This window comes from Lactuca saligna, chromosome 5 (genome assembly GCF_052625555.1).
Source record: "Lactuca saligna cultivar CGN05327 chromosome 5, ASM5262555v1, whole genome shotgun sequence".
NCBI classification, from domain to species: domain Eukaryota; kingdom Viridiplantae; phylum Streptophyta; class Magnoliopsida; order Asterales; family Asteraceae; genus Lactuca; species Lactuca saligna.
This window is the reverse complement of record NC_136421.1, coordinates 285,151,924-285,167,843: the sequence shown is the minus strand read 5'-3', so window position 1 is coordinate 285,167,843 and position 15,920 is coordinate 285,151,924. Positions and strand designations below refer to the sequence as shown.

At 34.7% G+C, this 15,920-nt stretch overlaps 1 long non-coding RNA gene across 1 annotated transcript; it reads left to right on the top strand.

Annotated features, from left to right (window-relative positions):
* The first annotated feature begins 6,733 nt into the window (after positions 1-6,733).
* On the top strand, positions 6,734-7,728 carry LOC145048089 (uncharacterized). The gene is made up of 3 exons (XR_013682705.1): positions 6,734-6,865; positions 6,953-7,022; positions 7,203-7,728. It is a non-coding gene; the product is annotated as an uncharacterized LOC145048089 (long non-coding RNA).
* Positions 7,729-15,920: the final 8,192 nt, after the last annotated feature.

Genomic DNA, 15,920 nt, shown 5'->3' with positions numbered 1-15,920 from the left:
TAACCTCTTTTATAAGAGATAAATAGATATATCCCTACTTTGATAGTTTGTGGTGTTAATTAGCATAATGAAGATATTATATTATTTTTGTATTCAGCTTTTTTAGCCATTTAGCTAGATTAATTAACCTACATAACTTTCTTAATTTATATTTGTCTTTCCTTTTTTAGTAAATTGCACGAATGGTCCTTATGGTTTAGAGTTATTTACGTTTTTGGTCCCTAACTGATTTGTTTTAACTTGGATCATCCCTATATTTTGGTTTTGTTACACGCTTGGTCCTTACTCGACTTAAAATGATTAATATGCCCTTACTGATTATTTCAATTACTTTAATATTTTTTTAACTCATTAAAAGAAATCATTTAATAAATATAAGCCTCCATCACCTGAGTTTTATTCTTCCCACCGCACCCACCCTTTCTCCTGCCCATCTTATTCTCTTTCTCTCATATTCCAATTGAAATTAAAGAAACCTACTCCACCTAAAGCTTCTTTTGGTGTCCTCCAGACCTTCACCACCACCACCGTTAGATCTGTTACTAGTAATCAGAGCAAAAAGCCACGACTTTATTCTACCTTGACCATGCATCTTGCTCTTTCATTAACATCTCGTCATCGCTGATAAGCCTATGAAACCCACAGATTGCCTCCATACCTGCCTTCACTAAAGCTGTCAAAGGAATGGTAAAAATATACTATATTTTGACCCCTTCACTAGTGTTTTCTTCCTCTTCATTCGATTTGGGTTTTCTTAACTATACACTGACTAAAAATCCCTAAACCATACCTGTAACATTCAGACCTTGTAAGTTTCCTTTTACCCTTTACTGAACAAAATATTTGCAATATTGGTCCTCTGGCTAGTACACAGGGCATACTCTATAAGTACGCTTAACGTACTAGCTATACCATGATTGCGGGTATCACCCACATACGATGAGCATATGTGGGGTTACACTGGGCGTACGTTGGCTTGGGACAAACCTTAATTTTTAGGGTTTGTCCCCTATTTAACCTTCTTAAACCTACCTACTGGACATTTTAGACCAGCCTCCATATCTTCAAAACCCTAATTTCGTTCCTAGCCTTTGTTTTGGTGCTTTCGAGATCTTGTGAAGCATATTGGTGTGTTTTTGTGTATTTTGAAGTGGCAGAAGCGGATTAAAGACTCCTTATTTGGAGAAGAGCTTAGAGATCCAAATTTAGCTTCTTCTTTTCGTGACTTTTGACGTATAAAGTCCATAACTTGTTAACTCCTTGTATAGATCTACTATTGGGTTTTGTAACACCCTGTTTATTTAATAAAATAAATAAACAAATCAATGAATGAATAGTAGCCCTAAAATTAATAATTATATTGCAAGGTGATGGTCTCGAGGAGTTAACTGTCACAATTTTGGAAGTCGGGAATTAAAAGTGTAAGTTTCAGACTCAGTTTGTATATATATATATATATATATATATATATATATATATATATATATATATATATATATATATATATATATATATGGAGATAGGGGCTCCATGGAAATTATTTGGGTTTAATTTGAAAGGATCTGGAGTGACTGAGGTTAAAAGAGTAAATTCTGGAACTATGTTGAAAGGACTCGTTGAGTGAGGGGTTGTTGTGTAAATTATGGATTAGATTTGGAAAAGATTCTTAAAGCCAGGGTAGAAATGGTAACATTTTGGACTTGATTGGAAAGATTTTCTGATGGCGGGGTCTAGTTGGAAAATGTGGGATTTGTTTTGAAAAAATATTACAAGGAGGGACTAGTCATGTTATTATGGGAAAATGTTTGGGAATCGGGTATAAAGTCCTTGCTTTTCCCGTCACTTGCAACCCTAAACCTAGAATCAAATGCGGTCACCACCATCCCTTTTCACTTCCCCGTTTTCCCGATCAGCAAGGCCGCTACTCTCCTCCTTCATTTCCGATCACCGCCATCACCATAGAAGCCCCTCAACCGCCGATGGCATCACCGAGTTCGATAGCTCTCGTCTCTGCCTACTACTTCGTCGACGAAGGCCACCATTCCACCACCTGTTACCATCGGTTATGTCGTGTATGGCCGGAGATGGCCTGTGACCGCTGCCCGTTTCGAAACTCATTACGTTGTCGTCGTTCTTTTCTTTTCCTTTTGCTCCATCCGCCGCCAAGGGCTCGCTTCTATTGCTCTGGTCATGGTCACAACCCCAAAGGGCTGTCGAGTTCGTGTGGGTTATCACATGTCGATTTGGGGTGCGTTTCCTTGCTTAGCTCGTCTCTGTGCATGTATGCCTGCTTGTTGTTGGCCAGAAAAGCGTGGAAACCACCATGGCAGCCGCCATAGAGGCCATTACCTTGTTGCTGCCGGCTTATGCCATAAAGTGGGTGGTTGGCTTCCCTCTCCGAGTAAAGGAATGAAGAAGTTCATGTTTTAGTCGATGTGTGCGTGGGTGTATGGCAGGAGTCCTCGGAAAAGGCATCACCACCACCATAGGGTGGTGGATGCCACCATCTGCCGCCGCTGGCCACCACAAGGTGGTTGTGTGTGTGTTTATTTGTTTAGTGTGTGTTTATTTTGATATTTAACATTGTAAAATGTAAATCACAGCTTGCAATACTAAAAGAACTTGAAAAACACCACCTTAGGGTGGTGGCTGCCGCCTCCTGCCGCCACCGGCCACCGTGTCGGGTGGCGGTGTGCTTAGTCGTGTTAGGATTGCTAGTTTGGGGATGTTTGGTCAAGGGACTAAAACCCTAATGGGCCTTGAAACCCTAATGGGCCCAATGAGGCTTAATGGGCATAAAAGCTCAAACATGTGTCTAATGGGCTTAATGGACCCTAATGGATCCAAGGACTTAACTAATGGGCCTATTGGGCTAAGATGGGTTGGAAACCCTAATTAGGGTTTAGAAAACCCTAATATTGGATTTATGGGCTTGGACTTATTGAGACCCACTTGTGTGCCATTGGAATAATGGAATTGTGTGATTAAGCCCAATCACACCATATGACTTATTTAGAAGAATGATAGACTTAATGGATTAAGTCCTTAATGGGTTAAGTGAGAAACACTTAACCCTAATCATCATTTAAGTGAAACCCTAAGTTCACATGGGTGTATTGTTGGGCCTTCTATTGGACCTTGATGATTGCGTTATTAATGGGCCATCCAAAGTCAAGCAAATGGACTAGAATAATCTAATGGGCCTAAGGTAAGGCCCATGTAAGGGGTTTGGGCCTAATTTGGAAAATCGGGCCATAGTTTGGGCCTTAATGATTATATGATGTTGGGCCTTAGAATGAGATCATGTATAGGCCTAGGCCCAATTTGGAAAATTGGGCCATGTGTTGGGCTTTGATTCCTAATTGACTTTGGGCCTATGGTTTGGGCCTTGGGCTTGAATAAGCCAAGCTAGGGGTAATATAGTAATTACCCAAAGAATGTACTTATGGTTATGTATTAGGACCCAATTATTAATTGGGTGTTATTTTGGTGTTGACAGTTCGGGAATCTGTCAACCAACAGCTGGGGTCGAGTTTGCGGGACTTCAGCAAGTGTGGGATTTTGTCTTCGGGACTTCAGCAGTGTGAGGTGAGCTACCTTCTAGTAGCAGTGGGTCTATGGCCACAATATCGGCCCACTAGTAGGAATTTTATGATTAGATGATTGTCTCTGTGATATTCATCTAGGGTTGCTACTATCTGTGTTATATTTATGTGTTTATATGATATGATGCTATGTGCTAGTCATAGTATGGGAGATAGTCCCCAGGTTACTGGTCGATAGGGCCGAAGGGGCAGTCATGCCCAGCCATGTTAAATAGATTATGTGATACGTGTTATGTGGTAGTGGTAAGGGGTGAAATAGTCCCCAGCATCCGGTCGAGAGGACTGAAGGGGAGACCAGCACCCAGATATGCTAGTCAGTATCCGGTCGAGAGGACCGAAGGGGAGACCAGCACCCAGATATGCTAGTCAGTATCCGGTCGAGAGGATCGAAGGGGAGACCAGCAACCAGATATGCTAGTCAGTATCCAGTCGAGAGGACCGAAGGGGAGACCAGCACCCAGATATGCTAGTCAGTATCCGATCGAGAGGACCGAAGGGGTAGGTCGGGCACCCAGATATGCCTGACAATATATGTATGTTATGTGATTATATGGTATGTGGTATGATGGGGGAACTCACTAAGCTTCATGCTTACGGTTTTCAGTTTTGGTTTCAGGTACTTTGTGTTTAAAGGAAAGGAGCCGGCTTGATCGCAGCGCATCACACTATGGTTTTCCACACATGAGATCTTTGGGATTACACTCTGATATTGTTTTATGATAACATGTTTGATTATTTCTACTTTGGTTTTGACATGAAATGATATTACAAATGTTTTATTACACTGTTGGTTTTATAAGGACGTATTTAAAAATTAATTTTTTGGCTTGCATTTTGGGGTGTTACATGTTTGTTTATGGCTATTTGGTTCCTTTGGTTGGTACTTGTGAGATAAGACCATTTTAGAAGCTTAACCTTTTAGATATGGACATTTTAGGGGTCCTTTATGCATAAAAATGCAAACTTTATGGTGTATATTAACTCATGCATGTGTTAAGACCCTTTGTTTAGCTCTTTTGAGCTCTAGAGCCCTATTAAGCCATGCATGTACATAAAGTTGCCAAATTTACGTGATAAGTCATCTTTTGTGACAAGGTCTGAGAGTATGGAGTAGGAGCTAAACCTTTAAGTGCCTAATGGAGTGGGGGTGGCACACTAGGGAATACGTTGGGCGTACCCAACTGGTATGCTGTGTGTACTAACCCTAGGTGAAGTACGCTTAGCATACGAGATGAGTACGCCGCGCGTACTCAACAGATGGGCTTGGATTAGACGTTTTCGGTATTGGATCATTTTTTGGGCTTCCATTGCTTGGGGAGTTTTTGGACTACCATACTTTTGTGTTGGACTTGGACTAGCTTGTTAGGCTTCATTGGATTTTAGGCCCATGGTGGGTCTTGGGCCTAATTTGGAAGATTGAGCCTTGGATTGTCAATTAGATTTTGGACTCTCTTAGTAAATACATTGGACATTGGTTTGGGCCAATAGATTTGACCTATGATTATGGGTTGAGATCCAATTAACAAATTGGATATTGTTGATATTCATAGCATATGGATTTACCAGATCAGCAACCAGAGATTTATTCCAGTGATTCAGTAGCTTGAGGTGAGTCTTCCTCACCGTGTTTAGCATGTTGAAGGCACCGAAGCCAACCCATGGTTTATTATGCTAGGGTGTTAGATGTCTGTGTGACTCTTACATGTATATATGTTTGTATGCTTAGTGGGCGGGTCCAATGGGTATTATGTATGCTATTACTTGTTATACTTGTATATTTGTATGTTGGGTTGGGCCTGTTGTGAGAGTTAAGACAAGGCCCGTTATACTAAGTGGGCGGGACCCATTATGCAAGTTAGGGCGGGGCCCTCTACACTCATCAGGTGGGGCCGTTATATGTTGATATGTGTGATATGTGGTATTTAGGATAAACTCACTAAGTTTCGTACTTACGGTTTTCAGTTTATGTTTCAGGTACTTCTGGTGCAAAGGGGAAGAGTTCATGGTGATTGCAGTGCACACACGATATTGTTCCGTATTTTCATGAAACTCTGATATTTTATGATGTATTGATACATTTGTTTCACTTGGGATTTATGACGATGTTTTGGGGATATTATTTTATTAATTTAAAAATAAAATTTTTGGGTCTTATTTTTGGGATGTTACAATACCTAAACCATGGACATCATTTGCTTTCTCTCCACCAGAAAGTCCATCGTCAAACTCCTTTGACTAAACCTTATCAGCATGTAAAATCTTTAAAGCCATCTCAACAATAAGGGTCTTCAACAATTTGCTTGAGAATCAAAGCCATAGTTTCCGACGATACCATCTCTCCCATCAGAGTCTTCAAAAAACAATGATTTTCTTACAATGTCTCCTAAAAGCTCTAGTGATAGGTTGTAATTTTTGGTTTGAATAAATTTTCTGGTTTGATTTGCAGTGTTTGGTTTGTGATTTTGATTTCAGGTTTGACTAAATTTATGGGGTTGATTTCTATGTTTGACTTATGGTTTTGATTTCATAATTTGAATGATTTTGTTACTAAGTTTTGGATTCGATTGTGTGATTTCTAGGTTTGATTCCAATTAATGATCAATCAATGATGTTTTTTCGGTTTATTGATAATGCGATTTTGGTTTCATTCCACTTACCGATCATTGGGTTTTTTCGGTAACAGAAGGTAGTGAGCAGTAGTAGTTTACTCGGGTGAGAGGAACAACATGGGAGGGAAGGTGGTAGAGGGGGAAGGGATTAAAGGAGTGGTAATTTGATATGATAATTATTTTAGTAGATTTATGATTAAGAAAAAAAATGAGGGTAATATAGTTTTTTTAGGTCTAGTAGGGACCAAGTGTGTAACAAAACCAAATTACATGGACGATTCAAGTTTTAAAAAAAAAAAATTAAAAACCAAAAATGCAAATTAGCTTAAACTGTCATATAATTTACTTTTTTTCCGTTGTAATTTATCTTTCCTTTTAATAAAAAACCTTAGCCGTTTTAATTCCCTTTGTCATGTTATCATTGTACATGTTGATCAATGGTGGAGGACAAAAAACTTTTCAAAGAAGGAAAGCAAAAGGCATTGAACCTAGACATTTTACAATTATTCTCTTGGAAAATCAGAAGAACCAAGTACTCCAAGAGGATCAAAGTCAAACTAAGAAAAGAGCTATCGAACATCCCATACATTCGATATATCATACCGAGAAGAGAACTAGCATGGATGCGATATCGCAAATTGAAAATATAACGTAATTTTTACAATCTTTGTCTTAAAAATTGAGTAATTTTTCGTTTCTTCTCTAACGTTTATCTGAAACTCTGGACTCGTTCATCAGTGGCATGCAATATAAGGATGCACTGCAAATGCAACTTGCTGTCCAGAGACAACTTCATGAGCGGCTAGAGGTACGAATCTATGATCACTCCGTATCTTAAAATAAATCCATTACTTAATTAATGAATTATAGTGTCATGGTGACAATTTTGGTTTCATTCTCACGTTCTTGATACAAGTTTTAAAGAATAGATGTCAATTTTGAAGTTAAAAATCAGTCTGTTTGACCACAAAACTGCTTCCAATCTCAGATTCAAAGGAATTTACAGTTGAGAATAGAAGAACAAGCAAAGCAACTTCAGAATATGTTTAATCAGCATCAGCAACAGAAAGCTAATAAGTCCCAGAACTCGGACATCACATCTTCACATGATGATCACAACTCCACGAATCTAAATGATGATGATGATATTTTAAATTTGGATAATGATTCTACGGATACCCTTTTCCCATCCAAGATAAGCTAGCTAGCCAGCTAGATTTTCATCAAGAAAGCTCAAACATTTTTGATCAAATGTCCATGTGTGTTTATGAGTTGTGGCAAATGCATGATTTCCCATTTACATGATTAAGAAGCAACTGTTGCGGCTTTTATTAAGGGATTAAGGGATGAGTCTTTTGTGAATGAACGTTAACATCTGAATGTAAATCGCGTGCTGTTTGTACTGGATAATTATACTGTTATCTTGTGTAGAAATAAAATCTGACAATCAATAAAACTTGTGCAATTCATTACATGAAGTAAAAAGCCTAAAAGAAAAGAAAATGGCAGAAAACGAAGAGGGTAGGACTGATTTCTTTGCTTAACGACCGAAGTTATATATGATCCTATATCAAAATCAAACCGATCGAGATTCATCCACTATAAATAGTTTTGGAATCTCCACGTGAGAGTCATATAAAACTTAATAAAAATATGGTCACAGTTTGTTCTACTAAGCAATTATCTTTATGATGAAAAGCAACGATTTCTTTTTGAATTTAGGAGTTGATTCAACTTCCCACATTAGTTCTGCCATGAAGTAGGGAAATTTAATATTGGAAAATTTTCAACATTTTGGAGAAGGATGTGAAAAAAAAATACAGGCATACGTGAAGTTCAACATGTTTCTAGATGGGCCTGCATGCATGTTTCTAGAATCCAGATGGGCAGCCGTTTATGGTCCTCTTTTATATGCAAAAAGGACCTCAAAAACTTGTTCTCACATTGTTAAAAAATATTGTGACACAAACAATGTCGTATGAGGAAGAATTCTATATAAAGACAAACAATATGGTCCAATTCGCAGCAATGTATGCATCTTGTAATAATCATTCATATGAGCATATCCAATGTATTAGAGGTCCAAAACACAGTCACATCGGAAAGATTTATATAGATGTTCATGAAGTTTTTAGATATGATCATGGTTTTTTGCTATCAAGGCTTAACTGTCTTCAAGCTAAGTATTTTGCTCAATCTAGTGTCAGTAAGCTTGTGGCTTCATGCCCACATATCTTATTAAATGAAGATTTTATGAAGGTTTTAGATGTGTTAATGAATGTCGGGATTGTAAACAATTAGTTTGAGGACAATATCTTGGAGGAAAATTCGTATAAATTGTGTGATATTCTTGAGACTGTGTATACTTATAAATTAAGGAAGTTCATTTTAAGCAATGAGGGTTTAATCAAGTTATTAGATAAGAATCCCACAATTCTACTTCAGGAATCGGGTGCTAGTACTATTTCTCGATGTATACACAGTTCCCACAAACTGAAATTTAAAGATTTCAGTCAAATCTGAAGAATGGTCATCATTTTCTTCTTGAAATTGACATGGATCAAAATGATATTGCAAATGTAATTCATACCCACTTTGTTGTTCTTGATTCTTGCACATTAAAGACCGTCAAAAGCTTTGCTAAACGTATAAACATCCGGGGAAAAGTCTTTGTGATATCATAAACGAAAGCCGATTAGAATTAAAGAATTTGATTCTTAGAACGAAGGTGAAGACTTTATACCAAACTCAAAGAACAATTATTTCTAGAAAAATATTATCTTTTTCTCAACTTTTGGATATGATAAAAACTCTAAGGAGATGAGTAAATCTCTGAAAGTGTTTCAAAGCAATGGAGGCGAATTTCAAGAATGGTTTGATTGTTTGGCGAATGCATTTGTACCAAAAAAAAAAAAAGAAGTCACCTAATGGTAACCGGTATTTACCCCTAACAATTAATTAAGGGGACATGATTCAAGATAGTAATTATATTTTAAAATCATTCAAAAAACACTAAGTTTGGTTTGTTAAAAAATACATCATCCAAATAAAGTTTTTTTTTTTTTTTACAAAAAACAACAATATATATATATATATATATATATATATATATATATATATCCCTATTTTAATAAAAGAATAAGTTTAATATCCTATTGACAAGTGTCATATAAATAGAGCTCATCATTAATGTTATATATCACCAATTATGTCATTTGTCAACCTATTATTATCCAATTTAAATTTCAAAATTTAAATTTCCACTATAATTACACTAATTAATAATTGCTTATCTATTAAATTTTAAATTTTAAATTTTAAATTTTCCACTCTAATTATATTAAACTAGGTGTGAGACCCGTGTAATACATGGGTTTTTTTTAAAAAAAATAATATATTTTGTTAAACATTATATGTTTTTTAGTATTAATTTAACATAAAGACAAAAATATATAAAGAATAAAAAAAGTATTTCGAAATATAAATAAATAAAATAAAAATGTACATATTTATAAAATGATAATGACAATAATGTTATAAACATTAAACATTAATTAAATAAAAATTGCTAAATATATAAAAACAAAATGATGAATAAGTAGATAAGATAATGTATAATAATAAAAACAAACATTGAAATATTGAGATTTATTTTTATAAATTACAAATTTCTAAAGACTTCTTTGAATACAACATTAGATGTCTTATTAGTTAGTTTACCATCTTTATCTAAAATTAATATTTTTAATCCATTTTTACTCTTCACTCTCGACAATGCAACATACAACTGCCCATGAGTAAATACTGGTTATCTCAAAAACAACCCCACCTTCGATAGTGATTGTCCTTGACTTTTATTTATTGTCATCGCAAAACATACAGCCAACGGGAATTGTCGTCTTTGAAATATGAAAGGAATCCTTTTGTCCGAAGGCGTCAAAGACATTCTTCAAAATAAACGTACGGTTTCCAATATTACTTCCAGATATTAGATTGAAAAATAAAATAAAATTAATACAGATTATAAGGTAATATAACTTCAATTATTTATTTAAATCAACAATTATAATTTTATATAACAAAAAAAATATCTCTTAAATAATAAATTATTTAAAATAATTAATTAATAATTTTAATTTTTTTAATATGAAAATTTAATTAATTTTATAACCGTGTTTCTCACGGGTTATAAACTAGTGTGTGTGTGTGTGTGTGTGTGTGTGTGTGTGTGTGTGTGTATATATATATATATATATATATATATATATATATATATATATATAGAATCAAGATCAAATAAGAAGGGAATTTTTGGTAGGAAGGTAAGAAGTTTTTTTCTACATATTTTTTTTCGCAAACAAACAAAATGAATCATTAGATGATTCATTTGTAAGATGATTCACAAGAAAAAATTCTCAAAAAAACATCTCGATGATTTATTTATATAATGATTTTGTTGTTATTCACTAAAACTATCATAAAAGTGAATTTTTTTCTTAATTTACTTAAAAATGAATCATAAAGACATTTTTTTGAGAATTTTTTCTTGTGAATCACTTTACAAATGAATCATCTAGTGATTCATTTTTTTTGTTCATGAAAAAACTATGTAGAAAAAAAAAACTTCTTAGCTTCTTACCAAAAAAATTTCTTACCTGATCTATATCATATATATATATATATATATATATATATATATATATATATATATATATATATATATATATATATAGGTTTTTGTTCAAATGTTACCTACTTATAACCGGCTCTTGTAGGTTACATGATGATTTGGCCTAATTATTGATGACATGGCATACTAATTAGTGGCATGGAATGGAATTTACAAAAACTAGAAGATGCATAACAATTTACAATCCATTACATTTTAGTCATGACCTATAGTTAGGTCAGATGCAAACAAGAAGTACATTTCATAACACTACAAATTTGCATAAATATTCTAAAGAAACTCTTGTAGTCACATTATAAATTGGAATATATATTAAAAAAAGGTATATTGCTCATGATTATTATATTACCCATAGCAGCAAAGCTTACACATACATATACAAACACATATACACATACATACATACACAAACTCACACACACACACACACACACACATATATATATATATATATATATATATATATATATATATATATATATAATGAATCACATACCAAAAAAAATATAAGAAAATGTCATGATAAAGCTTTCAATTAAAGTTACGATTCAAATGGGTCAAATCCCAAACGTTTTTTTTCCAGGATTATTGTTTGTGATTGATGTCTAAATTCGAGAAGATACCTACATCCATAAGGGTTTGTATCATCATATATTTTTGTCTGTCCTTGAAATATGTGAGCTTGAGTTGGAGATCATTCATGAATAATATATCCATTAATAGAATAAGTAGCAACTATGGGGAAAAAAGAAGTCATTCATTCGTGAATAATCCCTAAATTGATTTATAAATGATGAATATATCCTTTGGTTCAATGTCACAAATTATTGTCATGTCACCAATAATTATGTCAAGTGATAATTTAACATGTAAGAGCCAGTTACCAGTATGTAACATTTGAACAAAACGTATAGTATGTTAGTGTTTTTGTATAAATACCTTACTTGGATAGTATTTTCTTTTTTAACATACCGAACTTGGATGATGTATTTTGAACAATTTTGAAACATGCTTATCCTCCGGAGTCATTTTTACTTGTTTTTTTTTCCCTTAATTAATTTTAACGGTAAATATTGGTTACCATAAGATGGCATTTGAAGAAAGTAGGTAGTTTTTTGGTGTTTTTTTTTTTTACAAAAACATTATTTGGATGTTGTTTTTTTTAACTAACCAAACTTGAATGATGTTTTTTTTATCAATTTTAAAACATAGTTACATTTATAAGTCATTTACCCTACTTTCAATACCAATGAAATCTCTACCATTTTTTTTAAAATGGTTTATCAACATCTGTTTTATATTTGTAACAAATATATAAATCATTTATAATTTAATATATATATATATATATATATATATAATATATATTTAAATATTAAAACATGACCTTAATATATAAAATTATATATTATTATAATAAAATAATTTAATAATTAAATATATTATATAATATATAATTTAAAATTGTTTGATAGTTGTTGACTGAGTTAGATCTGACTGATCAGACACAACCCTGAATCTAACGAGTATGAAGTATATCAGATGAGTCATAACCGAATCAAAGACTTCTAAGGGCATGTTTTTTTACCTCATAATAAGAGGCATGTCTGAATCTTTTCAGTTAAGTGTGTTTGTTTATGTAACATGTAGCAACTTTATGGATCCTTGAGTTCCCTTGAGTCTTATATATATCATATGAATTTTATGTTGATTAGATGTCATGCATAGGGTTTTAACCATATTTCTCACCATTTTGACCTAACGTTGGGTGTGACATGCATGTACACAAAGCAAGGATTTTATGCACCATTTGAGTGCTAAAAAGCCTCCTAGAAGTATGAGTGTTAGGCTTAGCGGAATTGGAGCTTAATCAATTAAGTTGTTTTGGCCAATCTCCACGGTGTGGTGGCGGGTTTCATGCATGTCTATTTTGTCGTGTGGCTGCCACGACACGGTCAGTGGTTGGCCATGGGTGCGATGACTGGCCGTTGACTTATGATCATGTTGACTTTTGGTTAAATTGTTAATTTTCGATAGTAGATTAAGGTTTTGCCACTTGTGTTTCCCTAAGTGGTGTGTAGCACCAGTCTTTTCAAGCCGTGGTGTAGTCTACTTCAATAGAGCAGTTTATTCTTCTCAATATACTATGTAGGACACTAGGTTTCTTTACATGTTTGTTTGTATTTGTGACTTGCATGAAAGACCATCATTGGATCATGGCAGGAAGGACTATAACAAGGATGTAGCAACAAAAGCGACTATAAGACTATGATTGGATCATAGCATTCACATGGTTGAAATTGGTCGTTGGTTGAAATAGAACGTTCAGGGGGTAGGCCGAAATAGGTCGTTATTTTTATGGTATGTGGTATTTTAGGAAACTCACTAGGCTTTGTGCTTATGATTTTAAGTTTAAATGTTTCAGGTACATCTTGTAGCAATAAGAGGGCTCTGACATGATTGCATTGCATCCACTAGAGATTCATACTTTTGATTTATATACTTATGATGTTTATTTGGAACCATTCTTGATACTTTAATGATCTTCTGAAGAAAAGAAATGAATGGTTTTGTTTAATTAAAAATAAAAAAAAAATCTATGAGTTTTGGGACGTTATAGTTTAGCTCTTCATTTTATATCCGAATCTAAATTTTCTATCTTATTTGGTCATATATGTTATCACGTCTAAAATAAGAGAAAGGGGATGCGTCCCCATTTTTACCTAATCGCTCTCCAGTTTATCTCACATCCATCACTTGAAACCTCTGATGCCCCGACCTCCTCCCAACGTCAACACCTCCCTTCGCCACCGCCTCCATCCTCTAGCCTCCCTTCAGCGATGATGCCTTCCAACCTTCAAATCGTGCCACTATCCTTGTTTAAAGATGGAAATAATGGAGATCTTCCTTTAATTGCTTTAACTATTGATTATGTTTTTTGTTCGCCACCCACCTACCTTCACTCCAGCTCTTAAATTTTGATTGTTATTCTCATGAAGATCTGCACTAAGGTGGAAATTAAAGGATTAAGTGATTTCATCATTCGTTAGTTTTACTCATGCATTTGGATTGGAAGCACACCCTCGTTTAGTTTTATAACTTCCAAAGGAAGGTTATTTTTGGGTTTGTTTCTTAATTTTATGACTGTGATTGTCAGTAGTTATAATCATCATTATCATTATTATGATGATTATTGTTATCAAAATGTATATCAACATCATTATTCTTAGTTTTATGACTGTGATTGTTAGTAGCTATAATCGCCATGCTTTGAAGGTCATTCAAATCACCATTTGTTGGGGTCTTCGGTACACCGCCTCAGCCCTTATTGGCAATGTGAATTGTTTATCTAATCAACAACATCAAACGATTAACAACAACATTGACTGTATTCATTGATTTTGGATTTTTGAGTTCAGTGATTTCTGCAAAAAAAAAAAAAAAAAAAAAAAAAAAAAAAAAAAAAAAAAAAAAATCTATGTGTTTTCTTAGCGGTTATAGCTTGAGATGGTAGAAAGAGGTAGTAGTGAAAACCAATTAGTATATAGGAAAAATTAAACCAACGAATTTGAAGTTTTGTTAAACAAACAATTTTCAATCGATGGTCTAACTTACATAGTCAAGAGGATTCTAAGGGTCAATTTCATCGTGAGTTTGTATGAAAAACCATTGGCAGATTACAGCATGACCAAGTACCTTGGAAGCCAGGATCACAAAGATCTGGCTAGGGAAGCTATGAGAAAAACACTCATTTTATTGAAAAACGGGAAATCCTCAAAGAATTCATTGTTACCGATTCCTAAAAAAGCATCGAATATACTAGTAGGAGAAGCCCGTGCGGATAATCATAGTTATCAATGTGGTGTATGGACAATCGAGTGGCAAGGACTTTCAGAAGATATTACTTCTGGTACAATCAATCACATTATAAAAAAAACACTCAAATCGATTGAATAACAAAAGCTGAAATACACCCATTGATCTACGAGTTAATGGTGGAGTTCCTCCATGTGGAAATTCGATTACACATGATATGCCACATCGACATCACAATTAGATCTTATGTGATGTCGAAATCATTGAAATTAGGCTTCATCCACCAAAACAGAAATCAAATTCTTCCATGGATGTCGATTTGGATAATTCCTTGTAACACCAGTTTCAAGAAAATTCTTCCTTGGTGTTTTGGCAATTAAGATTTTAAAAATGGTGTTTTGGGTGGCCATGATGTTGCCTCACCCAATGTGAATCATGCCATCTTTTGGCTGTCACGATGTAGCAGGGTATTGGCCAAAACGTGGCAGCCGTCTATTGTGAAAAAAAAACCCTGATTTTTTAGTTTTGTGCCCCTATTTAAGGGTTGTGATGGATAGGGTTTGCTCACTCTCATCCTCCATCACATCCTTTCGACCTAAAACCAACCCTAGCCTCCATTATTGACATTTTAAGCTCTTTTGGTGTTTTGTGGTGCTTTAAAGAAGAAGAAGGTGTCCATGGTGTGGAGATCCAACAAACTAGTTTCTCCATCATCTCATTTCACACATTATGGATCATTCTAAGTCCACAAGTTCAAATATTTATGTGTAGGTGTGGAAGGTAGTATGGACCCGTACTACCGAAATTTCATGGCGACCCTTCGAGACAAATACGGGTAGGTATGGAAGATAGTATGGGCATGTACTACTAGAAGCATAGAACCCATACGCATGTCAAGGAAGTCGCGGGTTCCAAGGGGTGAGTAGTCGAGTAGTGATGTGTTAGGGAATAATGTGATTTTATGACATGTTCCTGGTTTATTTTCAATATGGTGGTTGTGCGAGATTCCAGGTGTTGTTGGTCTAGCGAGGCCAGGTTTAAGTGATGAGGAGACTGTGATATAATTACTACTCAGGTGACTTTGGCCTTCAAGGCGACGATTCCAGAGGTGTTTCTATCTATCAAGACCACCTTGATTGAGTTGTTTGACAAGCATTATGTTGGCGTCACCAAGGATCCTACCACCATAGCCACTACGGG